This window comes from Tasmannia lanceolata, unplaced genomic scaffold, assembly GCF_043159265.1.
Source record: "Tasmannia lanceolata isolate RefF3 unplaced genomic scaffold, GAP_Taslan_0.1 ptg000003l, whole genome shotgun sequence".
Taxonomy (NCBI): domain Eukaryota; kingdom Viridiplantae; phylum Streptophyta; class Magnoliopsida; order Canellales; family Winteraceae; genus Tasmannia; species Tasmannia lanceolata.
In genome coordinates, this window is record NW_027518680.1 from 32,651,666 (window position 1) to 32,660,125 (window position 8,460).

Below are 8,460 nucleotides of genomic sequence, written 5' to 3' on the forward strand. Positions count from 1 at the left end.
TTAATTTTCAAACCAGATTATGAATTAACACTATATCCCACATGAAAAAAGCTCCAAAGAACTTGAAACTTTTACAGAAATATGAAATATAAAACTACTGTAAAAATTTTGGGAATTTTATCTGTGATCTGATATCAGTAAAAATTCTCCCAAAATCTGATAATTTTCAAAGAAAGCATAAAATAATATACCAAACAGATTCAATAAATTCTCAAAAATTCATGGTAGAATGTATCAGTATCATATTAGTTTCCCACAAAATTTCATTAATTTTGGAATTCATTTAGTATATATTTTATTTTTCTTCATCGAAAAGATATTTTTGAAGAGTTTTCTATTTTTAAAACACGATTTTCGAGAAAATTACCGGGAAAACGTCCTCCAACCTTGTACTGATGTGATGAACACAAGAAAAATTTAAAATTCCAAAAAATAGATCATCCTGATATGGCTATTTTTTCGAATTTCGTAATTACTCGACCCTTATTTTAAATAGAATACCACTCTTCACTCAAATTTTCGAAAACCTTTGATCCAATGTCCGATCCGATCCGACAGTTATTTTAGTCTATTTAAGTAGATCATTGTATTAAATTTTGGGACGAAACGGAATTGAAACACTCATGCAGATCATATTTTAAGCACATACATTTAATATTCAATTAAATTCATTTAAATGCTTAAAAATCATGCAAAAATCCGAAAATATACCAAATAATTCTAAAAAAATCCGAGAACAGTGTACTAACCTGCGATAGAGTTCCTCGCCGAATCCAAAAGCCGCAGAGTCCGAAAAATCCCGCCGACGTGCGATCTGTCTTCCTTTCTTTCTCTTTCTTCTTTTCTTTTCTTTTTTTTTCTTGCCTTCTCACAGCCGTGAGAGAAATAGAGGGAGAGAGAGAGAATCCGAGAGACAGAGAGCAAGCGAGAGTGATTGAGAGTGAGAGTGAGCGAGAGCGAAACAAAGAGGGAGAGATGGAGAGAGAGTGATAGAGAAAGATCGAGATAGAGAAAGATCGAGAGGTTGAGATTGAGATAGAGAGAAGGTGTAACAGAAAGAGGGTGGGAAGGATATAGAGAGTAGGTGGGTGAGAGAAAGAGAGAGTAAGAGAGATAGAGAGAGAGAGAGAGGGAGAAACAGATATATAGAGAATAGGAGAAACAGATAATGAGAGATGAACAGAGGCTCTGTTTTTTTTTGTTTTTTCTTGTTTTTTGTTTTTGTTTTGAACGAGATAAAGAAATGAGAGGGAAAGTGAGTGAATGAGAAAGATATATAGAGATGGAGAGAATGAGAGAGTGGGGAGGGATCAGACGACAGAGCAGGGGAGTGAAAGAGAGACAGAGAGGGGGAGTTAGTTGATAATGTACATGAAAAGCACTGTACTCTGTTTTTTTTATATTTTTGTTATTGGGACACTCGTCGATCTACTAAGGGGATAGGAAGGTTCGAGACACACAATCTTAGCCAAGATTTATAGATTAAAGGGTAATAGAAGGTGGCCTTGAGATCACAGAGAGAGCAGAGAGATAGGATATAAGAACTGTTGTGGAGAGATGAGATTGAGAGAGAAGGAGATGGAAACACAGAGGGTGAGAGTCAGAGGAAAACACGGAGGGTATCGGAGGTAGAGAGATGGTTGGGAGCTGGAGGAGGCGGAGAGATGGCTGTGAGGGAGAAGGTTGTTGAGCGGGAGAGCCGAGAGAACTGCTGCTCTGTTATGCTCTCTCTTCTCTGTTTTTTTTTACTTTAAGAGAAATATCCAGAGGGCATGGGAGTGACACAGAGATGGTGATGAATGTACGGAAAAACAGAGGGTGAGGCGTTCGGAGACGGCCGAGGCAGAGTGATATTCCTCCTCTAGCCCACCCACGAGAGCTTCTTCTTTCTCCTTTTTCTTTTTTTTTTTTTTTTTTTTTCCACAGAGCTTTCTTGAGCGGAAGCCCAAAACCGAGGTCTTTTCTTTTTTCTGCTCCCCTCAAAACTGCTGTCATTCTTTTTTTTTCTAAAAAAAACAGAGCTACCATCCTCTTTTTCCTCGAATCCCAGCTTGCTTTCCTTTTTTTTTTTTTAATAGAAAGCCTTTTTTGAAATTTCTAAAAAAAACTTCCGATTCAAGAGAGGTATTTTTTTGGTTCCTTTTCTTTCTTTCAATGGATTATATCCCTCTTACCTTAAGACAGATTCTCCCCTCCTCCTTTGTTTCCTCTTTTTTTTTCTTTCCTTATGCTGGCTTGTCTTTTTTAGATAGGAATACCATATTGTATGCTTTCTTGTCTTTTCAGGGGAGCACCTCACGTGAATACACATAGTGCATGGGTTTGGGTTATTCGGCTATCCAGCTTAATGGGGTGGACATGATAGCCATGAAGTGATCCTCACCGCCCGATTGACTGGCTACCATGCACATACAATAAAATGATTTCGACCATCAATTTTAGGATCCACTATGTGAGCAGGTGGCGCCCTAAAACCATTTTCATAAGATGATTTAAACCGTTCATTAGGCGGACCACATCACACCAACGGATTGCGCCCCATAAGCTATTTTTGCGGGCCGACCCGAACCGTTCAATTACTAAGCCATGGCCCAAATTGGGTTTCGCAGTGATTTAGCAGCGCCTTCCCCTAACCCTTTCTATAAGATTACCCTAACTGTTCGTTTAATGGGCCCTCACCTTAAATTTTAATTTTTCACAATAATGAGCCTGGGCCAGATCCAGCAAAATACACTATGTCCACCATGGACATTGGTTTCGCTTATAAATTCAAAAAACTCATGCGTTTCATCAAAACAAATGTGGGATACACTTACTTGATCTAGTCAACACATTCAATATGGGCCTACCAAACGGGTCCAAATTCTCTCTTGCTTTAATTCTTGCGAACAGTGCCTCTCAACAATTATCAGGACGACACAAAACATGACAGAAATAACCGAAAAGATCGAGAAAACAAGAGGAGCGGACACGGGAATGGAAAACACTGAAAAAGATTGATAACAAAACATTAATTTCTTTGTTGATTAGAGCGGAGCAAAATGGGGGTGTCTACAACTTCGTACGACAATGCGAATGGAAACTCTTTATTACTTTGAGAATGGAGAGGCATGCTGGGTGCGATCATTTCAGCACAAATGCACTGGATCCCATCAGAACTACGAAGTTAAGCGTGCTTGGGCGAGAGTAGTACTACGACAGGTGACCTACTTAGAAGTCCTTGAGGTGCACCCCTGTCACTTTTTTCCGCTATCTACCACTTTTTTTGAACAATCTTTCGTTTCTGGAACTTCGACGAGGATTGAAATGCACGTTCAGTGCGACCCCGCGTAGGTTTCGGTTCAGATGTATTTATTTTCTACCGGATGGTGAATTCAAATACGTCCGGTGTTTATTATGGCGGGGTGATAGTGTCTTTTGATTGGATAAACGAAATTCGTTCTGAGATTTCATTTGCGGTCAAATTATAGCGGGGGTTTGTTTATATTCAGTGACGTACCGGCCATAGAGGATGAGTGTACCAGTGGATGCGAGTCAGGAATCCGGTCGGAAGGTGTTTACTGGCAGTGAGCTACCCTTGGGTGCACAAATATCGTTCCGACGAAAACTTTTGATCCGCCCCTCAGATCGCGGCGATTCTTATATTGATTCGGGGGTACTCGAGAAGATTCGTCACGCTTTGACAGCCTAGGCGGTGATCCGACTTCCCGACATGCTCGGATCGTCCTTCCGATGTCATCTAGCAGGATTTTTTCGCACTTTCATTTAAACGGACTTCGTACGACAATGCGAATAGAAACTCTTTATTACTTTGAGAATGGAGAGGCATGCTGGGTGCGATCATACTAGCACAAATGCACTGGATCCCATCAGAACTCCGAAGTTAAACGTGCTTGGGCGAGAGTAGTACTAAGATGGGTGACCTCCTGGGAAGTCCTCGTGTTGCACCCCTGTCACTTTTTTCGAACAATCTTTTGGTTCTGGAACGTCGATGAGGATTCAAATGCACGTTTAGTGCAACCCCGAATAGGTTTCGGTTCGGATGTATTTATTTTCTTCCGAATGGTGAATTCAAATACGTCCGGTCTTCATTATGGCGGGGTGATATTGTTGTTTGATTGGATAAACGGGATTCGTTCTGACATTTCATTCGCCGTCAAAATATAGCGGGGGTTTGTTTAGATTCAGTGATGTACCTGCAATAGCGGATGAGTGTACTAGTGGATGGGAGTCAGGAATCGGGTCGGAAGGCGTTTACTGGCGGTGAGCAACCATCGGGTGCACATATATCGTTCTGACGATAACTTTTGATCCGCCCGTCAGATCGGGGCGATTCTTATATTGATTCGGGGGTACACGAGAAGACTCATCACGCTATGACGGCCCAGGCGATCATCCGGCTTCTCGACAAGCTCAGATCGTCCATCCGCTGTCATCTAGTAGGAGTTTTTCCCACTTTCATTTAAACGGACTTCGTACGACAATGCGAATGGAAACTCTTTATTACTTTGAGAATGGAGAGCCATGCTCGGTGCGATCATATCAGCACAAATGCATTGGATCCCATCAAAACTACGAAGTTAAGAGTGCTTGGGCGAGAGTAGTACTAGAATGGGTGACCTACTTGGAAGTCCTCGTGGTGCACCCCTGTCACTTTTTTTCGCGATCTACCACTTTTTTCGAACAATCTTTCAGTTCTGGAACTTCGACGAGGATTGATATGCACGTTTAGTGCGACCCCGCATACGTTTCGGTTCAGATGTATTTATTGTCTTTCGGATGGTGAATTCAAATACGTCCGGTCTTTATTATGGCGGGGTGATAGTGTCTTTTGGTTGGATAAACGGAATTCGTTCTGACATTTCATTTGCAGTTAAAATATAGCAGGTTTTGTTTAGATTCAGTGACGTACCGGCCATAGCGGATGGGTGTTCTAGAGGATGCGAGTCAGGAATCGGGTCGGAAGGTGTTTGCTTGCAGTGAGAAACCCTTTGGTGCACATATATCGTTCCGACAATAACTTTTTATCCGCCCGTCAGATCGTGGCGATTCTTATATTGATTCGGGGGTACTCAAGAAGATTCATCACGCTACGACGACCATGGCGGTCATCCGGCTGCCCGACTTGCACGGATCGTCCATCCGATGTCATCTAGCAGGAGTTTTTCGCACTTTCATATAAACGGACTTCGTACGACAATGTGAATGAAAACTCTTTATTACTTTGAGAATGGAGAGAAATGCTGGGTGCGATCATACCAGCTCAAATGCACTGGATCACATGAGAACTCCGAAGTTAAGCGTGCATGGGCGAGAGTAGTACTAGGATGGGTGACCTACTGGGAAGTCCTCGTGTTGCACCCCTGTCACTTTTTTCGAACAATCTTTCGGTTCTGGAACTTTGACGAGGATTGAAATGCACGTTTAGTGCGACACCTCTTAGGTTTCGGTTCGGATGTATTTATTTTCTTCCGGATGGTGAATTCAAATATGTCCGGTCTTTATTATGGCGGGGTGATAGTGTCGTTTGATTGGATAAACAGAATTCGTTCTGACATTTCATTCGCCGTCAAAATATAGCGGGTGTTTGTTTAGATTCAGTGACGTACCGGCATTAGCGGATGAGTGTACTAGTGGATGCGAGTCAGGAATCAGGTCGGAAGGCGTTTACTGGTAGTGAGCAACCATTGGATGCACAAATATCGTTCCAACGGTAACTTTTGATCCGCCCGTCAGATCGGGGAGATTCTTATATTGATTCGGGGGCACTCGAGAAGATTCATCATGCTATAAAGGCCCTGGCGGTCATCCGGCTTCCCGACATGCTCGGATCGTCCATCCGATGTCATCTAGCAGGAGTTTTTCCCACTTTCATTTAAACGGACTTCGTACGACAATGCGAATGGAAACTCTTTATTACTTTGAGAATGGAGAGGCATGATGGGTGCGATCATATCAGCACAAATGCACTGGATCCCATCAGAACTACGAAGTTAAGAATGCTTGGGCGAGAGTAGTACTAGATTGGGTGACCTACTTGGAAGTCCTCGTGGTGCACCCCTGTCACTTTTTTTCGCTATCTACCACTTTTTTCGAACAATCTTTCAGTTCTAGAACTTCGACGAGGATTGAAATGCACGTTTAGTGCGACCCCGCGTAGGTTTCGGTTCGGATGTATTTATTTTCTTCCGGATGGTGAATTCAAATACGTCCGGTCTTTATTATGGCGGGGTGATAGTGTCTTTTGATTGGATAAACGGAATTCGTTCTGACATTTCATTTGCGGTCAAAATATAGCGGGGTTTTGTTTAGATTCAGTGACGTACCAGCCATAGCTGTGGACCCAGATCCGAGGACAGTGAGGGAACGAGTCCCTACATCCTCTAGATCTCCACAACGTGAAGGAGAGCTCTACAAAGGAACTGTCGAAACTGCTGCCACCCTCACAGCATAGCATGAGTGGCGATATAAAAAGAAATAGATACATCCTGATCCGGAGCCAGAGCTGGAAACCAAGATATATCTAAAAATAACTCAGAGTCGCCATCCATGGATGCGCCATGGAACCAAAACAAATGCTCTGTTTGCAATGGATAACTAGAGATACAAAAGGTCCGTGCGTGATGACGAATGGAGAAGGTCCGAAGAGCGCCCCCAATTCGCCCGAGTGTGAACACTTTGTCTCTTATGCCATTTATTTATTAACTTCGAAGAATTTTTGGGCAAAATCATGTGAAATGGGAACAAAATATCCTCGGGAAGACGTCTACCTAATCATGCATGACCAGGGGATAAAATAATAAGCACACACAAAATAAAGTAAAAGATGTGTCACCTAATGGCAGCTAGGTTATGAGTGACATGCTTAACTGGTGTCTAAGTTCTTGTGAAGAAACACATACATGCTAAAGCTAAAGGTATAGGTCTACACAAGAAAGTAAGAAAACACTACAAAATATACAATATAACAACACAACAAATCCTAAGACTCTAAACGATTTACCTCGAGTCCTTGGATGGTCTGATGTTCATCCAAAGAAGCCTACTTATCCCCGCCTCCACGAGAATCAAGGCAACGTAGTTCTTCGCGCCTATTTTAAGCTAGGATGCCTAAGACACCTAGAGCTCTATCCTAGACTCGATCTAACAGATCGGACTAGTTCTTAAAGCTTCTTGTACAATTATTTAAATTCCAGTGAATTGTAGATTTTAGGACACCCTATATGCCCTAACTAAATGCAGGTTAGCCCTAAGCTAATGCAGGTGGTTTCTACAACCTATGTGTAACTAGGCTGTGTGTCCTAAGGAAATCAACGGGATCACTAACGCATCATAGACCTAGTCATCAGTCTGCGACGTGAATCGCCAACTGACCGGACGGAGGCGCTCCTATAACTCTAGGACAAACCCCTAACTCTAAAACAAACACAAACAAGCACACAACAAATCAAAGACAAACTGTGGGACCCGATCCCGCGAGAGGGGGTGGGGCGCGAGCCGCCACGTCTTCTCTCTTGGTCTCTCGTACCCACGCGATTGGCGTGTGCATTTTAATATTGATTTTAATTCGTCTTTTATGTGAACTTGGGATCATTAAGGCAATCCGAATTCCACACAAAAGAGACTGACAGAGTCGCCACCTAGATGTGGGATCTAGGACCCATGATTAACCAGAAATCTAGACTCGCTACCTGGTTACAAGAATGGAAGGTATGGGGATTTATCCACCACATGCACCATTCCTGCCCGATAATCGGTCTTCGATTCCAAAACCTAACTCTTTTAAATTTATTTTAAATGGCTCATTCAACTCTCTGTTAATGTGCAAACTACGGGACATGCATCCTATGATCTAATTTCAATGTGAATCCTAAATGTGTATCTTGATTTCTTAATTTGTCTGGATTCATTCTAAGTGAAAGTTCTCCTAAAATTCCAATTTCAAGGAAATCCTACATATTTTAATTAAGAATTCATAAATTAATAAATATACAAAACCCCACATTTGTTGTGGAGCCGACTCGCGATTGGTATGCCATCAGACAACCAAGCTGCCCACGTACCCAAGCCTCACTGGGATCAGAGTCGACGTAGTTCGGTGCACCTAAGCTAAGCTACTTATGCCTAACTCAACTAAGACACCGACCTAGATGAGATTGACTGTTTCAACAGTTTTAAAAAGAAGTTATTTTAATTCAAGTTGAGGATTTTATTATCTTAGGATTTCATCTAAGATGCTACATGATTCTTATCTAAATGCAAGTTGTTCCTTAGACTAATGCAGGTTAGCCTACATCCTAGTTCACTAGGCTTGTCCTAGGGAAAGATTGAGTGACTAGTGTAACTAGACCTATGGCACGGTTGCTATCTATAGCAAACGTACGTGATGAGGCTGGACTCCTAACTCTAGGACTCCCTAAAACCTAAGACTTCCTAAAACCTAGGACACGACCTGACACC

At 42.2% G+C, this 8,460-nt stretch overlaps 3 non-coding genes and 2 pseudogenes across 3 annotated transcripts; all 5 read left to right on the forward strand.

Moving 5' to 3' along the window:
* The first annotated feature begins 3,115 nt into the window (after positions 1-3,115).
* On the forward strand, positions 3,116-3,234 carry LOC143870113 (5S ribosomal RNA; annotated as a pseudogene).
* Positions 3,235-3,832: 598 nt separating this feature from the next.
* Positions 3,833-3,951, forward strand: LOC143874149 (5S ribosomal RNA). Its single transcript, XR_013248839.1, has one exon. It is a non-coding gene; the product is annotated as a 5S ribosomal RNA (ribosomal RNA).
* A 578-nt stretch (positions 3,952-4,529) lies between these two features.
* LOC143870109 (5S ribosomal RNA) lies at positions 4,530-4,648 on the forward strand (annotated as a pseudogene).
* A 597-nt stretch (positions 4,649-5,245) lies between these two features.
* On the forward strand, positions 5,246-5,364 carry LOC143875059 (5S ribosomal RNA). The gene has a single exon (XR_013249723.1). It is a non-coding gene; the product is annotated as a 5S ribosomal RNA (ribosomal RNA).
* A 578-nt stretch (positions 5,365-5,942) lies between these two features.
* Positions 5,943-6,061, forward strand: LOC143875401 (5S ribosomal RNA). Its single transcript, XR_013250046.1, has one exon. It is a non-coding gene; the product is annotated as a 5S ribosomal RNA (ribosomal RNA).
* Positions 6,062-8,460: the final 2,399 nt, after the last annotated feature.